This window comes from Equus caballus, chromosome 21 (assembly GCF_041296265.1).
Source record: "Equus caballus isolate H_3958 breed thoroughbred chromosome 21, TB-T2T, whole genome shotgun sequence".
NCBI lineage: Eukaryota > Metazoa > Chordata > Mammalia > Perissodactyla > Equidae > Equus > Equus caballus.
The window spans coordinates 51,551,004-51,574,190 of NC_091704.1; the positions used below are offsets into that span (position 1 = coordinate 51,551,004).

General features: G+C 34.9%; 1 long non-coding RNA gene across 1 annotated transcript in view; it reads right to left on the reverse strand.

The window, feature by feature from the left end:
• LOC111769637 (uncharacterized) overlaps positions 1–19,829 on the reverse strand; it is a 39,236-nt gene extending 19,407 nt beyond the window's left edge. Inside the window, exons 1-2 of the long non-coding RNA XR_002802416.2 lie at positions 19,696–19,829; positions 1,373–1,438 (exon numbers count right to left, since the gene is read on the reverse strand). This is a non-coding gene — a long non-coding RNA (uncharacterized lncRNA). The remainder of the gene's footprint in view (positions 1–1,372; positions 1,439–19,695) is intronic.
• Between the last annotated feature and the right edge of the window lie 3,358 nt (positions 19,830–23,187).

Here is a 23,187-nt window from a genome sequence, read left to right on the forward strand (position 1 = left end):
TTTCATTTGACAGATCCTTGGTATTTAAAATGGAAACGAATTTAGGATTGAGTAGAAAATGATCAAATGCATCAAAACAGAAGTAGCAAAAAATGATGATTTTAAAGTGTGCTATTTTTACTTTGAAATAATCTGTATAGTTGATTATCTGGTTCTTTAATTTTCCTTTAACATAAATGACAATAGATATAACCTCTCTAATCCATATATGTTTTAAAACCTAAACTCATGCTAATAGATGTAAACTGACCCCTGGATTTTACTTCCTGTTGTTATGTCAGAGTTTACTTTCAAGTAGGACAGACAGTTGACTGCTCATCAGCTGGCATCCATTATCATGTAATTGTAGGTTGATTAAGATTGATTTGTGACTCTACTGCTCTAATTAAATGTTTGAAATGTCACTGTATCTTACTGTGTGTTATGACAGAGATATATTTTATTTATAAACTATGTTCCACTTTGATCTCAGTTTAGCCCACTATTAATTTAATTTGTATCAAAATATCCTTTGTACATCCTAATAGTACATAGCATTCCATATGAAAAAGGCTCTTCCATTCAAAAAAAAAATTTCTCACATTTTTGATTCCCACAAAAACTTTCAAGATATAAGTGTAACTCCCAAAAGGCATAGGCTTTTGGAAATAAGGCATTTATATATACCAAGATTTTACTATTGTTCATCAAAATTAAAAGAAATGCGTAAAAATCCCTAAGGAGAAAATGTAATATTGAATAGATTTTATAGTTTTTGCCCAAATTTATCAAAGAAAATAACCATTTTCTGTAAAGTCATGTTTCTAATGTGGTACATAGGTTATGTAGATTGTCAAAGATAAAGCAAATTATTTGATTACAGAATTTAAATCATAATCAGAAAAAAATGCAGTTTAACAAGATCTTATTATCATCATCACAACCTTCTACAGCTGTTTTGTTGAAAGCAAGATTCCATAAATTGTCTAAAATCCACACATGTCCCAAAGGCCTTCTTAACCATATAATCCGCTGCTGAAGTGAATGAGTACGCTTAATCCAAGAATCAACATTTTTCAGAGATGTGGATTTAAGTGCCCTCATTCACATTCATAGCTACTCCTCTGGTGACACGGAAGAACACATGTGACGATGGCAGCTCTGATCCATAAGAGCATGTCCATCTGAACTTTATAAGCATTGATTTTTTTCCTGTTTCGAAATCAGCCCTATTACTGTATTATGTTCCTAGTCCATTAATATATTGACCTAACTTTAAATTACATGACATATCTCACCCTAATTGCTATAAACCACATCACTTATCTTTTTTTCCCCCTTCTATTTCTAAAGACACCATCTAGTTTAAATTTTGACTTATGCTAACACCTACCTGCTGATTTCTCAGGATCCCCTCTTCTCTAACACCAATCAATTCTGCTGCTTTCAGTGATCATTTCTAAGGACATAACAATTGTATTATATTATTTCACCTCTCAGAAACATTTAGTGGGCTTTTTATACTCTGTTAAAGAAAAAAAAAATACTTTCCTCTCATCTATGTTGCCAAATATATATGGATATAAAAGATTTGGCTTCTGTATTTTCTATGCCTCAATACTCTCTGTAGTCAAACCTGCTTCTCAAGAATCTACTCTCACATGTTATTGAGTGAACGTGAACAAAGGGACTCCTAAAGGGCTACTAGTACTTTATAACTTGGTCACAAACAATTCAAGTCAGTCTTATGAATATTCAATCTCAGAAGACGTATAGAAACCTGGAGTAGACATTTTTCATTGTTTGTGTAGAGAAACACTGAACCATTAAACAATATTTATTGAGCAGCCAGTATGTGCCAAGCACCTGTTAAATGGTATTAATGTTACCCTCAAAATAGCCTGTCCCTTTTTAATCTCGTGCAGACAGCCAATCTTCAAACAGTGAAGGGAAAGAAGTAACCACACAGAAAGAAGGAAGAGTGACAGTGCTGTTAAGCAGGTGGAAAATTGTAACTAGTTCTTTTATTTCTAGTTCCATTTCCAGTCTCTTGTTAAGTCTAGCGATAACTTGTTTCCTTCATTATTTTGTGAGATGTCAGCATCTCCTTTCACAGATGAGCCTATTGCCCACTTACCCAATACAGGATATGCAAGACATCCCCTGTTTCTCATACAGTGTTGCTTACCTGCTGAGGTACACGAGCACTTTTGCAGCCAATGATGGGACATGAGTTAAATAGCTTTTAGACTTTGGGATATTTGGGCATCCACTCTAAAACATTATTTTGCAGCAAACTTTGATTTATATCTCACAGTGTACTACCTAATCAGCCAGCCTCTAACACGATAAGCCTGAGGCTTAAGAGCTATATTCCCCTCTTAAAAAATTCTGTTCCTTGGCAACCTGCCTCCTCTTTGCAGGTGCAAACATTTAATGTAACTGATTATCCATGAGAGAATATTAGAGAGTTACAATGATGAGACATAGAGACATTTAGGATCTGAGGGGCAAACAAAAGGGATATAGGACCTTATGAGATTAAATACATCTTCATGAAAAGTGAGTAAGTCTTGGTCATCAGAGATCATTAGCCAAACAGATATTCTTTTATTTAAGATTTTTAAAATTTGTTTTCTTACAACCAAAGATTCCTGACTGCAGTGATGTTTTCAATGTTACATAAGTACTGTTGGAATAATTTATGTACTCCATAAAGTAAATTAAGAACACAGCATTACTTCTCCGATACGATATCCCTACAGAGACCTTCGCTCACTAACTGTCCTTTTTTTTGGTGAGGAAAATTGTCTCTGAGCCAACATCTGTGCCAGTCTTCCTCTATTTTGCATGTTGGATGCCACCACAGCAGGGCTTGATGAGTGGTGTGTAGGTCCACGCCCAGGATCTGAACCAGAGAACCCGGGGCCACTGAAGCAAAGTGTGAGAACTTAACTACTATACTACCACCAGGACAGCCTCTCTATCTTTTTTCACTAATACTAATCCTTCCCACACTGAAATTATCTCATTTATCTGGTCATTGATTTCACATAGAACATATGCTTTGTCTGTTTGTTGACTGGTGCTTTAGCAGACTAACTTCTACTTTTCCTTCATTTATGATATGGACTTGTATTCTCCAGTTGCTTTCTTTGACTACACACTCCTTCCTGATTTATGTTAATAAATTTTTCTTAAGTATCCCTCTTAGGTGCAGCTATACCACCCTTTCCATACTTATATCATAACATCAGTAAAATGTTGTATAGATTCCTTTTTTTTTTTGTCTATGTCACTAGACTGAGATAGTGTGGAAAATGAATTCTAATAATTCTTGCAATATCCGTATAAAGAAAATTTGGCAGATATTAGATATTGGGTAATTATATGCTGAGTGAAAGAACATTCTGCCTCAGTTGTTTTGGTCTAGGCAAAGCGATTGCATCCTTTTATCACTAAGTTCTATATTGCTATAGATAAGACTTTGCTATAGATAGGATAGATATTGCTATATATAGGATTATCACTGCCCTGGATTTGAATTTCAGCATAACAACTGTAGGGCTTTGAGCAGGCCTTTATACAACAATGAATCCTAGTTTTATCACCTATAAAAATAAATAGCCAGTTTATATTCTTTCACATTTAACATGATGAAGCTACCAAAGATAGAAGGGAGAGGGGAGAGAGGGAACAATAAACATAAAGTATATAACGTAAAACTGCGAAGGAACTGAAGCACTGCCCCAACTCCTAAGCGACGTGGACAGGTTTCTTTTTGTGAAGTGTGTAGTTATAATATAGTGATGTGGAGGGTAAAGGACACTGATGAATGGAAGGAGGCAGTATCAGAAATCAACAATAAAACAATAATGTCATTACTTTTTTCCTATCTCTGTCCCACACCATCCACACCACCGCCCTATGAATCCTCTTATTGTTCATTGGATTCTTCACTTTGCTGCCTTCTTCAAAGGGTGGCTAGTACTAAGTCTTTGTATAGACTGAGTTCTTTCATTTTCCTTTGTTGTATCTGCATATTCATCTTTAATTTCTTTGACTTCCTCTTGGATTTTCCCCTCATTTTCTATGTTGTTAAGAATCAATTTAAGAGCTTTAGCATGCATAGTAATTAAAGATGGAAAGAGGGGCTTGCCCTGTGGAATAGTGGTTAAGTTTGTACACTCTGCTCTGGCACCTGGGTTCGGATCCAGGGCACAGACCTAGACCACTGGTCAGCCATGCTGTGGCAGTGACCCACATACAAAGTAGAGGAAGATTGGCACAGATTTTAGTTAGCTCAGGGCTAATCCTCTTCAAACAAAAAAAAGAGGAAGATTGGTAACAGATGTTAGCTCAGGGCTAATCTTCTTCAGGGGAAAAAATAGAAAGATGGAAAAGAATATTATGGTGAAAACATCTATTGGTATATTGCAATTCCTCAAAGAATTTTCTTTCACCCCACGGGTAATTTGAAAGTTTAAGTACTGCATTTGATCAGATAAAGAATGGTTTATAATGTATTAACCCCACCTGAGCTAAAAGTATTTTGTTGTTAAAAATTTAGTTTTTAAGTGACCATTTAACACATAAAAGGATGCTCAACTTATTAATTATCAGGAAAATATAAATAAATTCACAGTAGGAGTCTGCAGTACTGATCCTGCCTGAAAATGTTAGCACTAAATATGTGGTAGCTGTCATTATTTCCACGTCTATGCTCTTATTCAGAGTCCATATTGCTTACCAGTTCTTCTCCTCTCAAGAAACCATACTATTCGTTTGTACTTTCATGAGGCCTCTCCAGATTGCCCTCACATCTTGATTTATGTTTTCTCACTATTAACTTTAGATGATTATGTCATATTGCCATCCCTAGTTTGTAAACTCTATATATTTAGTAGAACCTAGCTTATTTCCTTATACTAAACAAATATTGGTTGAATGACTAACTACTTTATCCATTTATTTTAGTTATCATGATCAAAATTTTGAGTTAATTATTCCTCTGTCCTCAAAAGCTAAAGCTCCACTTCTTGCATATGATGTATTATTTGATTTTCTCCAAGGTTACATGACTAAACCTCCAATAAACCTCTTGGATTCCAGTTATTGCTCCCCCTTTGAAAATATATTTCTATGAAGAAGATCCAAAAGTAATGCCATCCTCTCCTTACAGCTTTTAACCTTCTTTCATATTATCATTTTTTTAGTCTCCACAGAAATAACGTTTATTATTGTTAACTTTATTCTGCAAAAGAAAAACAATCTTATTTAAAAGTACTTACTTCAAAACATATACTTATTTTCACGCATTGTTTTACTCCTGTAATATATACAAGTCTATCCAATACATTAATTCACATATCTTCCTTTAAATCCTTTGATCACTTACTTAGCTAAATCTCTAAATCAAGATTGTAAGTATGAATGATTGCTTCTCTATTTCCTTTTAAATGATAAGTATTTTTGATAATCTTTGTCAAATGAAATTTTAACTAGGTTAAATTCCAATCCAAGTGATTAAAAGACATCACTTTAGAAATAATTAAAAGATAATTCATGCTAATTCTGAAACCAAACCACTGAAGTCTGTAACTTAATAATAGTGTTCAGTTTTCTAGCTAGATAAGGGACTAATTATTTGAAGATTTAACAATGCCAGGTCCTGTCAAATTCCTCAATGGTTACAGAATCTTGTGAATAACAAGGTAATAAAATCCTTTAACTTTAGTACAAATGTGTGCTCTAAAAAAATACCAAGACTCAAATTGGAGTCTAGAAACCAATGAGTTAGTGTAATGCCAAATGCACATAAAAATAGGTTCTGCAAATTTCCCAGGAGAGATGATTCATTACTTTGAAGAGGTCTATCAGAAAGATGTTACATTGAGTTATTTCCTCTAGTTTCTCTCATTTATCCTTCACTTGCCAGTATATGTGAGAAATACAGTGTCTGGACTGATATTTCTGCGTAATGTTCATCTTTTGCTCTCAGTTCCTGGGGCTTTGAACATGCATGTGTGTATTTTTGCTAGGAAATGATGGCATAATCAATTTTTGAATAGTGATGTTCTCTGAGTAATTATTGAGTAATTAATCATCTAGCATTATTTAAAACTGCCCATATTCGCAAGTGAAACATTCATGCTTTGAAATCTTGTCTGAGGCCCATCAACACATTAAGAGTGAATTATTTTATGTAAGTCTATATTTGTTTACAATTTCAGTTTTTATTTCATTGTACTAAAGATATTTATTGTGGTCAGTATCATCCATGCTTAGGATTTTTTTTCTATTTTGAGAAAAAATGTCACTGGGATTTTGATAGGGATAGTATTGAATCTGTGGATCAATTTGGGTAATATTCAGATTTTAAGAATATTAAGCCTTCCAATCAATGAACACAAGATATCTTTCTATTTACTTGCATCTTCTTCAATTTCTTTCATCAATATTTTGGAGTTTTCAATATACAAGTCTTTCACTTCCTTGGTTAAATTAATTCCTAAATATTTTATTCTTTTTGATGCTGTTGTAAATGGGGTTATCTTCTTAATTTTCTGTTAGGTTAGTTCATTGTTATTACATGGAAACACAACTGATTTCTGTATGTTGATTTTGTATCTAGCAACGTGACAATTCATTTATTAGTTCAAATGGTATTTGGGTGAAGTCTTTAGGGTTTTCTACATATAAGATCACATTATCTGCAAACATATAATTTCATTTCTTCCTTCCCAATTCGAATGTTTTTCATTTCTTTTCCTTGCCTAATTGCTCTGTCTAGCACTTCTAGTACTATGTTGAATAGAAGTGGTGAGAGTGGTCATTGTTGCCTTGTTCTTGATCTTAGAAGACAAGCCTTCAGTTTTTCACCACTGAATATGATGTTAGCCGTGAAATTTCCATATATGGCTTGTAGATAGTTTTTCTCACAAAAGATTGTAGAATTTTGTCAAATGCTTTCTTTGGGTCTATTGAGATTCTATGATTTTTATCCTTCATTCCATTAATGTGATATATCACATTATTTGATAAGCCTCTGTTGAATCATTCTTATATCCCAATAATAAATCCCACTTCGTCATGATTATGATTCTTTTAATATGCTGTTGAATTTGCTTTGCTAGTTTGAAACCATAAGAGATTCCAAATAGCCAAAGCAACCTTGAGAAAGGAGAAAGCTGGATGCATGACTTTTCCTCATTTAAAAATATATTATAAGGCTACAGTAATTAAAACAGCATACTACTGGCATACAAATAGACATATAAACCAGTGGAAGAGAATAGAAAATGCAGAAATAAACCATGAATATATGGCCAATTTATCTTTGACAAGAATGCAAAGAATACGCAACGGGGAAAGGACATTCTTTTCAATAATGGTGCTAGGAAAACTGGATATCCAGATGTAAAAGAATGAAATTGTATCCTTATCTTACACCATGCAAAAAAAATCAACCCAAAATGGATTAAAGACTTAAATGTAAGACACAAAAATATAAAATTCCTAGAAGAAAACATTGGTGGAAAACTTCATGACATTGTTCTTGTCAATGATTTCTTGGATGTGATGCTGAAAGCACAAGTAACAAAAGCAAACACAAACAAGTGGAAGCATATCAAACTAAAAAGCTGCACAGCAAAAGAAGCAATCAATAGAGTAAAAAGAAAATCTATGAAATGGGAGAAAACATTTGCGAACCATATATCTTATTAGAAATTATTCTCCAAAATATAGGTAACTCCTACAACTCAATAGCATAAAAACAAATAACCCTGTTTAAAAAATGGGCAAAGGACTTGAATAGACATTTCTCCAAGGAATATATGCAAATGATCACAAGTATGTGAAACTAGACTAAACATGAATAGTCATTAGTGAAATGCAAATCAAAACCACAATGAGGTACCACTTCCCACCTGTTAAAATGGTTAAAAAAAAAAAAAAAGAAAAAGATAAGTGTTGAGAATGTGAAGAAAATGGAATGTTTGTATGCTATTGGTGGGGATATAAACTGGAGCAGCTACTATTGAAAACAGTATGGAGGTTTCTCAGAAATTGAAAATATGGCCCAGAAATCCCATTTCTGTATATATATCCAAAAGGATTCAAATCAGAATCTCTAGGAGTTAGCTGCATTCCTTGGTTATTGAAGCATTATTCATAATAGTCAAGCTATGGAAACATCCTAAATATCCAACAACAGATGAGTGGTAAAGTAAATGTGGTATATACATACAATGGAGTAGAAGTCATCTTTCACAAAGAAGGAAATCCTACTATATGTAGTAACATGCATTAATGTGGAGAACATTATGCTGAGTCAAAAAAGCCAGTTACAGAAGAAGAAATATTGAATAATTGCTCCCATATGAGGGACCTGAAATAATCAAACTCATAGAAACAGAATAGAATGGTGGTTTGCCAGGAAGGAGGGGAGGAGAAAACAGAGAGCTGCTGTTCAATGGGTATATAGACACAATTATGCAAGAAGAAGTTCTATGTGTCTGTTCTACAACACTTTGCCTATAGTTAACAGTACTCTCTTGTACACTTAAAAATTTGTCAAGAGAGTAGATCTCATGTTATATATTCTCTCCAAATAATAATTAAATAAAAGCTTATCCATTTCTAGCCCAGAACTAAGATAGAAGGTTATCCATGAGAATTTATGGGATTACTGAATATGATTTTAGCAAAGAGTTGGTGGTCTCTGATACCACTAAATGTAAGTGCACATCTTGAATTCCACACTTGCTAAAATATAAATCTCTTGAAATATCAATTAAACAATTAAGGTATATTTCAGAAAGGAACATCAGAATTGAAATTAGGCCAATCCCAAACTAGCTGAAGTTATAGAATAAAAATTGAACTATAAATCAGGACATCTGTTTCCTAGAAGTAGCTGAAGTTAATTTTTGAACTGGGAGTGCTCCTTATACTCAAGGCTCTTAATCCAACCCATCTCCAATAATCTTTCCCATGTTATGATTTCACCTTTCCAGAAAATTCTCTGTTCATATAATTCACCCTCATGGTTTTCTCAACACGATTCATTCACACGGGCCTTCTCTCTTCCTTTAATCTCTTGTCTCTGTCTAGAGCTTCTACTTTTGTAGTTCAATTTGTAAGACTTTCTTCTCTTCTCTTCTACACCTAACTGCTAGGATAAAATGTATTTTCCTCAGAGTAGCCAACATTGTCCCATTCAAGCTTAGAATCCAATCACAAATATTCTTATGGAGGTTCATAATTTTCTTCAAATTTGTATAGTTACTTAGGTTATTTCTTATATTTGCTTGCTTAGGTATGTTCAGTCATTGCTGGGAACATATTTATTGTATGCAGTGGTTCTCACATAGTAAAAGCACAATAAATATTTGTGGAATGAATGAATAAAAGAAAGATTGAATCCTAAATGAGGCCACATTACTTTACCTCAAGTGTTTGTTTGTTCATTTGGTTTGGTTTGGTTTTATTTTGTATTTCAAAATTATTTTTACTGCATTAATGCACTTAATGAACTTTGAATGAGGGCTGGCTCTGTGGCCTAGTGGTTAAGTTCGCACGCTCTGCTGCAGGCAGCCCAGTGTTTCGTCAGTTCGAATCCTGGGTGCGGACATGGCACTGCTCATCAAACCACGCTGAGGCAGCATCCCACATGCCACACCTAGAAGGACCCACAACTAAGAATATACAACTATGTACCAGGGGGCTTTGGGGAGAAAAGAGGAAAAAAATAAAATCTTTAAAAAAAAAAAGAACTTGGAATGAAATGACTTAGCAAAGCTCTCCTTCTAGCTACCTTCCTTCCAAAAGAGAGTGAAATAAAGTAAGGGTTTTAGAGTGTATTCTATATTCTCACATTTTATTTTAATATTATACTTTTGTGGAAACAAGGCAAAATTAAATAGTTATCATTAGTATAACTTAAGCAAAATAAGATTGGTTTAATTAACTTTATCTGTACATTTTGGGGAATAAAAAAATTTTTAGTTTAATATCACATTTTTGTCAAAAATTATCAAAGTTTTAAGAATGCTACAGGAAATTAATTTTAAATGAATTAATCCTACTTAAGACTCGACAAATTTATCTGAAGAAAATGAAAATGTGCTATGTAAATAGTACATTATATTGTTACAAACTTGTGAAATGATCTAATGAAGTCTCCTCTTCCCAGATTTTATTATTAATTGATCTTTACATATATTTCCTACAAAATAACATAGATTGATCTTAGCAATAGCTTCTCTGTGTATCATCACATAGTATATATAAAATATATAAGTTGAGTTCTCCATTCTGTCTTTGATAAAGCCATCCTCCCAGACCTCCACATTATGTGGAATCGGAGTTTTATGTAAGGTTCCTCTGTTCCCATAGTACCCTGTTCTTCCATCTTTTTTTAAAATTATCCACTCCTTTCTAAAAAGTTAATGTCCTGACTCCTTCTCTCATAGAGTGTGATCTACTTGAGGATAAGAAACACAGGACTTTTATTTTATTATCTTCAAATCTAACACTTCATTGTTAACATAACTGAAATCAGGTTTTACAGGCAAAGTGACATAGCTGGATAAGGGACTGATTGAAAAGTTTATAGGGGTTAGAATACCTTCCAGATATCTATGAAAGCAGGAGAGTAGAGGCTCTGTTGAATGTGGGTAGGAAGAAAACACAAACTGAGAGCAGTTTGGCAGGCAGCCAGGAAGAGGCTGAGGCCAACACAGTTGCTTTAATGATGTGACTTGGTATGAAATCTAACAATGGATGGACTCCCCGTGTCAACGTCACACTCTATGCTTATTCACTTGCTTCAATGACACTCTGAGGAACTACTCACCAATCCAGAACATTAGTCATGAATCACCCCTGCTTTGGGAGTAGGTGATCACTACAAACAAAAGAATAAAGGGCAATAAACCTTGTATTTTAGGTCAAATGATATTATCCACAATTATGGAAAAAATTATCTAAAAGGACATGGAAGTCAGCAGGAAAAGTTCCCCTACTTGCTTTCCAGATGGAAAACTTTGGAGGAGAAAAGTCTAAGATAAATGTAAAGGCAGAAATTAAAAGTGATTAGAGGGGCATTGGAGAAAGATGACATGGACAGCAGACAGAAACATTATTTTTTTTCAATCACTTTGAATTTTCACATGAAAAAATGAAAGAGCAAAACTAAAAACTCTTGAATAACATTTACACCAAAGCTAGGAGAAAAATTATCCCAACACTCACCCAAAATGAGCAGATACTGACAAATTGTCAACACACACAAGATGTGCATGGTATCAACACCTGTAGAGTACAAAGAAGAAGGAAGCAGAAGGATGGAATCTGGTGGGCTTGAGAAAAGGAAAAACGCCCAAATAACCAATAGATAGTCACTGAAAAGCTGGTGAGAAGGGTAGGGTGTTGGCTTCTCCAATGAGAGGTGAAGGTAAGGGGCTCACAGTAAGAAGGACTGAAGGAGCTGGAGAAGTGAGGTCCCTTAGAAGTCTTAAAACTGACCCATGAGGGTCACTTTCTATACAGAAGAAAAAAGGAGATCCAGACCAAAATGGCACCCGTATCAGGAAATCTCAGGACACAAGCAAAAACATTTTTTAAAACTACACAAAATAAATATAAGGAAGAAAATCTGTGACATTAGAAAAATGGCCTCAACCTTGCTTCATTCTAAGAGTTGGAAAACCTAATTTCAAATGGAAATGAGGAACGTAAAAGTATCAATGTAAAATATCATAAAGAAGTAATATGAGACAAAAAAGAAGAGAGGCAGAGTAAAAGGAGAATTACTTCCCTGCAAACAATGAAAGTATGTCAGAAAGATGTGCACACAAAAATGATTTAAAAGGTAACACACTCGCTCAAAATGAGTTAAAATAAAATGAGAAAATAGGAAAACTATTAAAGCACAACATAAGTCAGAATTAGATAAACTCAGAATGAAGTGACAGAACTTCCAAAAGAATTAGATATAAAAGTAAATTATTTTAGAAATTAAGATTAACTGGAAGTAACACAAGCAAATAAGTATAACAAGTAAAAGAAATAGGAAAAAAAGAAGAATATTCAAAATTCAGATAAAGAGGCTTCCAGCAAGTGAATAACATTGGCTGGATATTCCCTCTTATCTGAAACACGTGAACAAACAAAAACAGAAGAAATATAGATGAAACTGCTCTGTAAGGCATTGGACAACAGGCAAAGAAGGACATTCCTGAGAGATGAGAAATAAATGGGATAAGCCCTACAAATGGTCCAGCCTAGTGCTTTGAGACATTCTAGGATGTGGCACAGAGAGGAGGATCCTTGACAGATCATAGCAGACTCTCACAGTTGAAGAGAGAGAATTAAGAACAGCACTGTGTTGTATAGCAGATCTCCAGAACTTATCCATCTTGTATAACTGTAACTTTATACCCATGTACAACAACTCCCCAGATGCTTTTCCCTCCATGTCCTGGAAAGCACATTCTTATTATTTGTTTCTATAAATTTGGCTATTTTAGATGCCTCATATAAGAATCACAGGTGTGTGCATATCCAAACTCATCAAAGTGTATACATTAAATATGTGCACTTGTGTATCAATAATACCTCAATAAAAGATAAGCTCTGCCAATTTGATAGATTAAAAAAAAGATTATGGGAAGACCAAGGAGGCTGCATCTCTCAAAATAGAGTACCAAAGAGGTGGAAGATACACAAAGAGAACACCTGGCGATCTGCAGAGGGTGTGCAGCAGAGTTCTGATCAGCCCAGCAGGACGCAACCTAAGGCTGGGTAAATCACCAGCTGAAAGGATCAGAGGGGAATGGAAGGGAAGAACTGAAATGGGCTAAGGATGGTACCTATTCCCACCAACCTTATTGGCAAACCTCAAAATTCTCATGCATTGACTGTTCAGAATGATCTTGCCTCAATAGTGAGGAATAATTAGCCACAGATTAAATGCTTACCATTAGGTCCCGTCTAACATACCCAAAATATTTATGCACCTAATGACAGAGTTTCAGAAAGAACCTGACAACAGAGAAGTAAAAACCAAGAAAACTGATAGAAAAAAATAGACAAATCAACAATCATACTCAGCAGTTTCAACATCCTTCTCTCTGTACTTTATGGAACAATAGATGTTGCATTAAATCAGCAAGGTTCTGGTAGACCCGAACAGCACCATCAACCAACACGATCCAACTGGCGTTTATAAAACACTCCACCCAACATTCTACAAAAGAACACATAGTCTTTCAGAGGGCTCACTGAACATTAATCAAGACAGACCATGTCCTGAGCCACAAAGCATATCTCAGTGAATTTAATAGGTTCTATGTAATATAAGATATGATCCCTGAGACTAACATAATTAACTTAGAAATCAATAACATAAACATATCTCAAAACGCCCCCAACATGTGGATAGTGAATAGCACACACTTTTAACAAACCAATCAGTGGAAAAGAAATCAAAAGAGAAGAAAATTTTTTGAACTGAATGATAATGAAAACACAACATATCAGAATTTGTCGGATGCCGTTAAAACAGCATTTAGGTGACTTACAGCACTTTTTTGTTGTTAGTGCCATCAGTCAATTCCAACTCCTAGAGACCCCTGTTTACAGGCTAGCAGAACCCTGCCAGGTCTTCTTGTGCCATCCTCTTACCTTCCCGCAGTTATATCAGACAATGCTCTGATGCTGTTCATAGGGTTCTTGTGGTTCATTTTACTGGAGGTGAGTAGCCAGGGCCTTCTTCCTAGTCTGTCTAATCTAGAAGCTCCACTGAAACCTGTCCACCATGGGTGACGCTGCAGGTATCTGAAATATCAGTGGCATAGCTTTCAGTGTCACAGCAACATGGAGCTGCCACAGTATGACAACAGGCAGATGAGTGGTGTGATTCTCCGACCAGGAAATGAACCTGGGCTGTGGTGGTGGGCCCTGAATCTTGACGACTAGATCACCAGAGCTAGCTATGATTTATAGCACTAAACATCTGTGTTAGCAATAAAGTTCTCAAATCATTTTGAGGAACTCAATAAAGATGTAGAAGATCTGAACAACCCTTTCAGCCAAGTTGACCTAATAGACATTTGGAAATACAGCATCCCAAAGGAGTGTAGAATACACATGCTTTCAAGGACACATAGACCTTTTACCAAGATAGACCATATTGTGACCCATAAAACAGATTTTGATAGATTTAAAATAATTTGTCAGATAAAGCATTTTTCTGATCACAAAGGAATTGCATTAAAAATCAGTAACAGGGGGCTGGCCCTGTGGTGTAGTGGTTAAGTTCATTGTGCTCCATTTTCATGGCCCAGCTTCATGGGTTCAGATCCTGGGCACAGCCCTACACCACTCATCAGCTGTGCTGTGGTGGTGACCCACATACAAAATAGAGGAAGATTGGCAAAATATGTTAGCTGAGGGCTAATCTTCTTCAGCATTAAAAAAAAAAATGAGTAACAGAAAGATATCTGAAAAATACCCAAATATGTGGGGACAAAAGGCACACTTTCAATAATAAATAGGTCAAAAAAGAATTGAAAAGAAAAATTAAATCCACCATACTTTGAACTGAATGAAAATGAAAACACAATATATAACTCAGGGTATGCCACTAACGTAGTATTTAGGAGTATGGAAGGGTCTGGATGTCTATACTAGAAATGAAGTAAAGTCTCAAATTAATGATGTCAGCTCCCACTTTAAGAAACTGGAAAAAGAAAGATAAATTAAGCCCAAAGAAAACAGAAAAAAGTAATAATAAAGCTAAAAGCAGAAATTCATGAAATAGAAAACAGAAAAATGATAGAGAAAAGAAAGAAAGAAATGCTAGTTCTTTTAGAAGATCGATAATATTGATCAACCTCTAGGCAAACTTATAAATAAAAAAAGAAGGAATACACACATTGCCTATTTCAGGAATGAGAGAAGAATAAGAGGAATGCCTGTCGAGTCACTAAAGATTCCACAGGTACTAAATGGTTAATAAGGGAATATTATGAACAACATTGTGCTATTAAATGTGAAAACAGGTTGCAAAGACAGATTCTTTGAAAGATATACACAAAATTCACTCAAGAACAAATAATAGATAAAATGAATGCCCTATGTTTATGAAATAAATTGAATTTGCAGGTAAAAACTGAGTTTCAAAAATAACTCCTGATCCAAATGGCTTCACAGTAAACTCTATCAAACATTTAAGGGAAGAAATAACGATTCCAAAAAAATCTTCCAGAAACTTGATGAGAGTATATCTCCTAACTTATTCTATGAGCACAGGCTTACCTTTATACCAAAACCTTATGAGGGCATTACAAGAAAAGAAATATCCCTCACAAACATATTTGCAAAAATTCTAAACCAAAGTTCAGGTTGTCAAATCCAGCAACACACAAAAATGGTAATGAATATGTCATGGCCAAGTACAGCTTATGTCATAAACACAAGTTCCGCATAACATTTTAAACTCAATCAATATATTTCATCGTATTAAAATTTTGTTTTAAAGGAAAAAGATGACTATCTTCATAGATGCAGAAAAATATCTGACAAAATTAAACATGTATTTCTGATAAATACTCTAAGCAAAGTAGGAATAGAAGAAAACTTCCGTAATCCAATAATGGATATTTAAAAAAATCTACACTTAGCTAATATTTAATGGTGAAAGTTTTAATCCTTTCCCCTAAGATCAGGAATAAGACAAAAATGTCTGCTCTTAGCACCCCTATTAACATTGTGCTGGGCGTTATAGTTATTGTTAAGAAAAAGGAAGGAATAAAGACCAGATTGGAAAGGAAGGAGAAAAATTGTTTTGATTTATACAGGACATAATTGTCTATGTAGAAATCTGATAGAATTGACAAAAATTTACTAGAACTAATACGTGAGTTTAGTAAGGTTGCAGAAAACAAGATCAAATATTCAGATCAATTGTGTTTCTATATATTAGAAACAAACATTTGCAAGAGTGAAGTTTAAAAATAATACTCTTTATAATAACATTAAAACACATGAAACAAAATTCTTAGAAACATATCTGACAAAAATGTGACAGATTTCTCTGACAGTCTTTCACTGAAAATGACAAAACATTGCTGAGGAAACTTAAGACCTGAAAAAATGGAGCTGTGTACTATGTTAATGAATCGGAACACTGAGGGTGTTTAGATGTCAATTCTCCCATAATTGATCTATAGATTCAATACCACCAGTCAAAATCCCAGTAGATTTCTTGGTGGAAATCAACACGCTAACTGTAAAATTCACATGAAAATACAAAGGACATAGAACTTTGAACAACTTTGTAAAAGACAAACTAACACTATCTCACCTTAAGACTTTACAAAACAGAGCTATCTAAGACTATTACTGGAGTAAACATATCAAAATTGATCAATAAACAGAATAAAGATTTCAGAAGCAGACAATGCCTGGAGAACTGATTTTGACAAACACATAAAACCAATTCAGTGGAGAAGGGATAGAAAGTCTTTTCATCAAACAGAGCTAGAACTTCCAGATATCTATATGCAAAAAAATTAACTTTGCTCCATACTTAGCCTAACACTATATAGATAAAATTTAACTCAAATGTGTCATAGACCCAAACGTAAAATCTAAAACTGTAAAACTTCTAGAAGATAACCTTGGAGAAAACGTTTTCACTTTTGGTTAAGCAATGATTCTTAGACATGACACCAAAAACATGGCTCCAAAAGACCAATTCTATGACTAGATTTCATCAAAATTAAAAACAAAATTAAAAAAATGAAGGCACAGACTTGAGGAAAATGTTTACAAATCAAATACAATAAAGGATTTGTATCCAAACTATATAAGGAACTCTCAAAACTGAACAATGAGCTATAACCCACCAATAAAAATGGACAAAATATTCCTATTAGACATAATTACCAAAGAAAATATATAGATAGCAAATGAGCACACAAAATGTGCTCCACATCATTAGTCATTAAGAACATAAAGATGAAAACTAAAATGAAATCCGCTCCACGCTTGTTGGAATGGTTAAAACTAAAACAACAATTCCAATGTTGGTGAGGATGTGTAAGAATTGAAACTCTCATATAATTCTGGCTGGAATGGAAATGAAAAATGGTACAATCCCTTTGGAAAGGGTTTGGCATGTTCTTAAGAAGCTAAGCATGCACATACCATATAATATCACCATCCTACTTCCAGGTACTTATCCAAGGAAAATGAAAGCATATATGCATAAAAGAGTTATAAACAAATGTTCATAGCATCTTTACTTGTAACAGCACATAGCTTAAAATAACTCAAATGTTCATCACAGGTAAATGAATAAACTATAGTATAGAATACCATGCTGTTCAGCAATACAAATGAATGAAATATGTCCCTGAAAACATGGATGAATCTCAAGATAATTATGCTGAGGTAAAGAAGCCAAATAGAAAGAGTACATTCTATGTGACTCCATTTATAAAACATTATAGGAAATACAAACTGATCTATAATGGTAGAAAAGAGATCAGCAGTTAGCTGGGGAGAAAGACAGTTTGAAGCAGAGAGACGGGGAGAGGAATTCAAAGGGGCTTGAGGAAACTTTTGGGAGCTAATAGATTGGTTTGTTATTCTGATTTTGGTCATGGTTTCATAGGTATATACATATGTGAAAACATTTCATATCAAAATTTGAAGAAAGGTGATGTGTTATATTTTTCATTAAGATGTTTTTACATGAGAGATGAAGGGAATACCATATTTAGCCACAAATTCTTTTTGGATATAAAATCTCAAGTTATTAATAAACCAAAATATGTTTTCTCATTTATGATTTCTCAAAAAACTCTATATTGAATTTGCAAAGGCTTAAATAAACATTTAAGTACACACAAAAAGTTAACAAACCACCATAAATTCACAAAAAACAGGGCAGAACAACAAGTGAAACACAATTTCTCAATCTGAAAAGGTATATATTGTTCATTGTCCTCTATAAGCAGAAAGCCCATATTAAAATAGAATATCTGAGTTCAGACAAAAATTATTTTTCAAGATATTGGCAATTTTGGGTTCTATAAAGAATGATATAAACAGTATGTAATTCAAAGGGCCAGCATATTAATTTAAAATATTCACTAAAACATTGAAAATTGATCAAAATAATAAGGCAGTATGTGTAATTAAAATTATTTTACAGTATATTGCATTTTATCTTACAGACAAGGGCATAAGGAAAATTAATTGTGGGAATTGGTACATGAAAGCATTACAAAAAATCTGAGGAAAGTCCTAAGGGGTTAAGAGGATGATGATACAGATTTGGTTGTTATCTAACTTCAGGTGAAATATATGCCTTTTTCTTCCCTTGATAAATGCATACTGAGTTAAAGACACTTATGTGTTGTAAAACCAAAACGTTATCATACTGATTTTTTTATAAATTTCAGGATTAATAAGGCAGCACCGTAACTGGCATGTATTCTAACTGATGCTCAAGTAAAAGTAGATATTATTACTCTTGCAAACACCTAAATATGTACATATAATCTAGTTAGATATTAGTAACCAGAAAGTGCTTGGTTCTGAACATTACATTATTTTTAGAGGGAAGAAAGGCATTTTCAGGTGTAGCCCAAAAAGCAAGTCAGTGGAGTTTCTGATACATTTTGGTAGGTGGTCAGAAAAGAGATATGCAAAGGTGAATCAGTGGAACACACAACTTTAATCATCTGTTTAAAAACAAAATGAGATTTTGAAATGATAGACATTAGCACAAAGCTGAAAAACACAGGTATTATAATTATGGCGATTCCATCACAGAAGGAATATTATGAATGAAGGGCATTGTTCACATTTACTGTGCTGAAAAATACTCTGGTAAAGTCTGAAACTAGTAACATGCTAAATAAGTGAAAGTTTACTTTCTTCATATAGTTGATCAGACTCTGAATCAGTTATTGAGAATAGCATTCTCCTGCAGCCTGGTGGTGTCGTGGTTAAGTTTGTGTGCTCTGCTTCAGCAGCCTTGGGTTTTTGGGTTCGGATCATGGGTGCGGACCTACGCACCTCACATCAAGCCATGCTGTGGCAGCGTCCTACATGCAAAATAGAGGAAGATTGGCACAGATGCTAGCTCAGGGATAATCTCCCCACCCTCCCCCCGCAAAAAAAGAGAGAGAGAGAATAGTGAGAATAGCAGTCTCTTTATAAGTGTTTATGTGTCTATAAAGGGTATTTGGTGAAGCTTTCAACCTCAGTGAAGCCATATCCCCACCACAATCTGAAACCACCTACTTAGGAGTCCAGGAAAGAGTATTAGTTTTGCTTTGACAAGTTCCAAATTTTTATTCAGGATAATCCTAGCACCAATTTGTTCATTTCTATTCCAAAGATTCCACGGGATTAAGCAAGTTGGCTGTTCTGGTTACATATTCAAACATTCACTTACCATGTTATTTTAGGAGGTACACTATAGACAGTAAAAACCACTGTAAAGAAAATAAAACCAGTATTTTAAATACCTGAAGCTATTCTGTTTGGTTTTGTTTTACTGTTTCTTTCTTCTTTACCATTTCAGAGTGTACTTTCAATCCATTGTGAATCTAGCATTTTGGCAGCATAGTGATTTTATGTTTTGTGAAGAAGTGATTACTTTTCAAACAAAAAAAGAAAAAAAATTACCTTATCGAAGTTTTACCCTCCTAACTACCTGGACCCTAGGTCATAGATAACCTACTCCATCTTGCCTCTGGATGAATAGAACAGGTCATACTTTAGAGAAAGGAGGGGTGTTGGTTTAAACAGATGGCTTTGTGTCCTCCCTCATTCAAGGGGAACCATGGCAACAAGCAAAGAGGGGGTGTTGCTTAGCAACTGAAAACATTAATGAAGAGACTTCCAAACTGTATTTAGAAAGGAAAAAGTGCTTTGGAAGAACTTCAGGACCTGTCATAAATGTACACCAAAATTCATTTATGAAACATGCTGAGTCCATAACCACAAAGCTGGAAAGCATAATCCTTTATAAGGGAAAAATATCAAATAAATGACATATTGACCATTTTCTCTAAAAATAATTTTTGTGTTAATAACACCGACTATAAGAAAATATAGCAAAAATATTAAAACTACAAATGTTCTGTCTCGAGATATAATAATAAAAAAGCTAGGTTAATTACAAAACCTGTTACTATCATATGCTGTAACAGAAAATTAGATTTTAGGTAGGATCAGGAATTTATCAAGTTGAGCTGCTGTGCTGTACCACGTTTGCTAATATACATGATACCGTTACACCAAACATTTCAGGGGGATCTCTCCCAAGGTGGAATTAGGGACTACATTTACAAACCACCAATGTCTGTGTTGGCTAAAAGTATATTTTCCCTTGAAAATATCTGTCTTACTAGCATTTCCCCCTGTATAATGTCTTAAAGTTAATCTAGAAAAAGTGGCTCATGCAATACATCTTTTCTGAGTTCAGTTGTGAAAACAGAGTCGAACTAGGTCTCTAAGATAGGGGTGTAACTATTTTATTATGGCTGTGTTTTGGGTGTTCCTGTATTTAAATATTAATTTTAACGGACAGACCATGGCAGTTTTGACACAAGAATGTATGTGTATACATTTTCTTATTTAATATATATATATATATTAAGTGTCTACTAGTATATTAGCGCTGGTTTTATAATAATTGTCACATCATCAACTTCATATCTTAAAATGTATTCTTTAATGATTTATAGGTACCAACTTTTTGCTGGGCACTATGGCAAGCATTAAACATAGTGTTAGGGGAAAATGTATTTCTGGGTTTCTCCTCTACTCTACTGCAACACAGAACTTCTGTGCTCTGGTTACCAAATACCTGGATGTTTTCTCATACCAAGCAATTCTGCAACACCAGCTGGGTGTCCTACAATTCAACTCAACTCTGATATTATCTACCTGGAGATAGAATCAGATCCCATAGGTTAAAAGCTTAGTCTCTCAAGACTGCTCCCCCAACCTCAGATGCCAATAACAAGTTCAGGTTGTCACCTGTGCTTCTGACAGACAGGGTATAAACCAGAGGTTCCCACAACCCCCTACTTTGCTAGAGCAGCTCACAGAACTCAGGAAAATGTTTTACTTACTAGATTACCAGTTTGTTATAAAAGAATGAAACTCAGGAACAGTCATATTGAAGAGATGCATGCATAGGGCACAGTATGTGGGAAGGGGTGCTGAGCTTCCACGCCCTCTCTGAGCGTACCACTCTCCCAGCATCTCCAGCACCTAATGGAAGCTTCATTAGGGAGGCCTGATTGATTAAATCATCGGCCATTGGTGACTGATTTATCTTCCAGGCCGTCTTCCCTCTAGGGAGGTTGGAAGTGTGGAGCTAAAAGTTCCAACCCTCTAAGCATATGGTTGGTGTCCCTAGCAACCAGCCTCATCCTTTGGGGCTTTCCTGAAGTCACCACATTAACATAAACTCAGGTGTAGTTGAAAGGGGCTTGTTAGATTAACAAAAGACACCTTTATCACCCTTCTCAGGAAATTCCAAGGGTTTTAGGAGCTCGGTGCCAGGAAAAGGAGGAAGAGCAGATATATATTTCTTATTATAAATCACAATATCACATAAATATTGCTGATCCTCACAAAGTGTCAGCAAGTTGTTAGTTTCTCCAAAGTAAGATGAGGCGATGGAGACTAAGAAAGGTTAACCAACAGGGACATCAGTATAGCACGCTGCTTGTAAACATGGTCTCTAAACCTGAATTACATGAGTTCAAAACTCACCTCTGTGCAGTCCTGTACAAGTTATTAAATCTCTCTGCTCTTCAGTTTCTTGACTTTAAAATATTCCTAAGAGTACTTGCTATGTTAACTTCAGTAAACAAGGGGGCCATTAGACTGAGGTGCTCTAATCCCATGAAGGGTGACACAAGCAAACTGAAATCTAAACCTGTCAATGCCTCACGGTTAGGAAACTGGAAACCTAAGGACCACCAATTACAAACAGTCAACTAGGCTTTCAAATGCAGACAGTCAGGAATTTCCTTGCTTATTCTGCCTTTTCTCTGTAGGAGTCTCTCTCCAGCTCCTGTTGGTGGAGGGCTTCTAACCACTTCTGGCTTGGCGCTGCTCGATTCGAATTAATAAATGCTTAAGTAAACTCTGAAAATTTCTAGAATTTCTCAGTATATCTTTTAACACTACATAAGGCTGTTAGGGATTAACACACATAAAGCACAAATAAATGGATTGTAAAAATTGAATGAATTAATATACATGAAGTTCTCAATGCTGGCACATGCCTTGATGTGTTCCTTCCCGTTGCTTTTTCATGTTGGTATTATTTGTTGGTATGATTATTGTGTGCACTATCCACATAATAAGGGGCTCTTCTGAGATTTAGATGCAGTTGTGATTAGCACTAAAAACTATTGATTTAATAAAAGCAATTCAATGTATGTTATATTAGTTTACCAATGGAAGAGGAAATGTTTAGCATCAGAACAATTTTAAAGATTCATTAGTTTAAAATTTTTGTCTTGAGTATAAGAAACGATTCATCCAAAGTAGAGAGTCTGTGTTTTTCTTCTTAGCTCATTTAATTTATTAAGTGTTATGTTCAAGACATCATGCTGTGCATTTTAACCATATTATTCCCTTTTCTGCATTCCCCAAAATATATTAGCTAGGATTTACTAAGTGGCTGCAAATTCCCCTATTTGCACATCTCAGAAAGTGGCAGGAGCTGAATTCACATCCGTATCAGGTTTATATTGCTACATAACTACTTACTGCAAATGTAAGGGATTATAGGAATGTCTGTTTACCGTCTTACAGAAAGGCAAGATTGGATTGGCTAGACTGAGTTCTCTCAGGGTCTCAGAGGCTGAAATCAAAGTGTTGGCAGAGCTGGGCACTAGCCTAAAGGCTCTGGTGAAGAATCTGCTTCCAAGCTCATCTAGGTTGTTAGCAGAATCCAGTTCTTTGTGGCTGAAAATCTGCAATACCCTTTTTGTTTTTGGACAGTTGTCAACTGGGGGCCATCCCCCCCTCCTAGAGGCTGCCTGTATTCCTTCTCACAGGGCTCTCTCCGCTTTCAGAGTCAGCAGTAGTGCGTCCATCTCACACCTACAGTCTCTCTGATTTCCTTTCTGCCACCAGCCAGGGGAATCT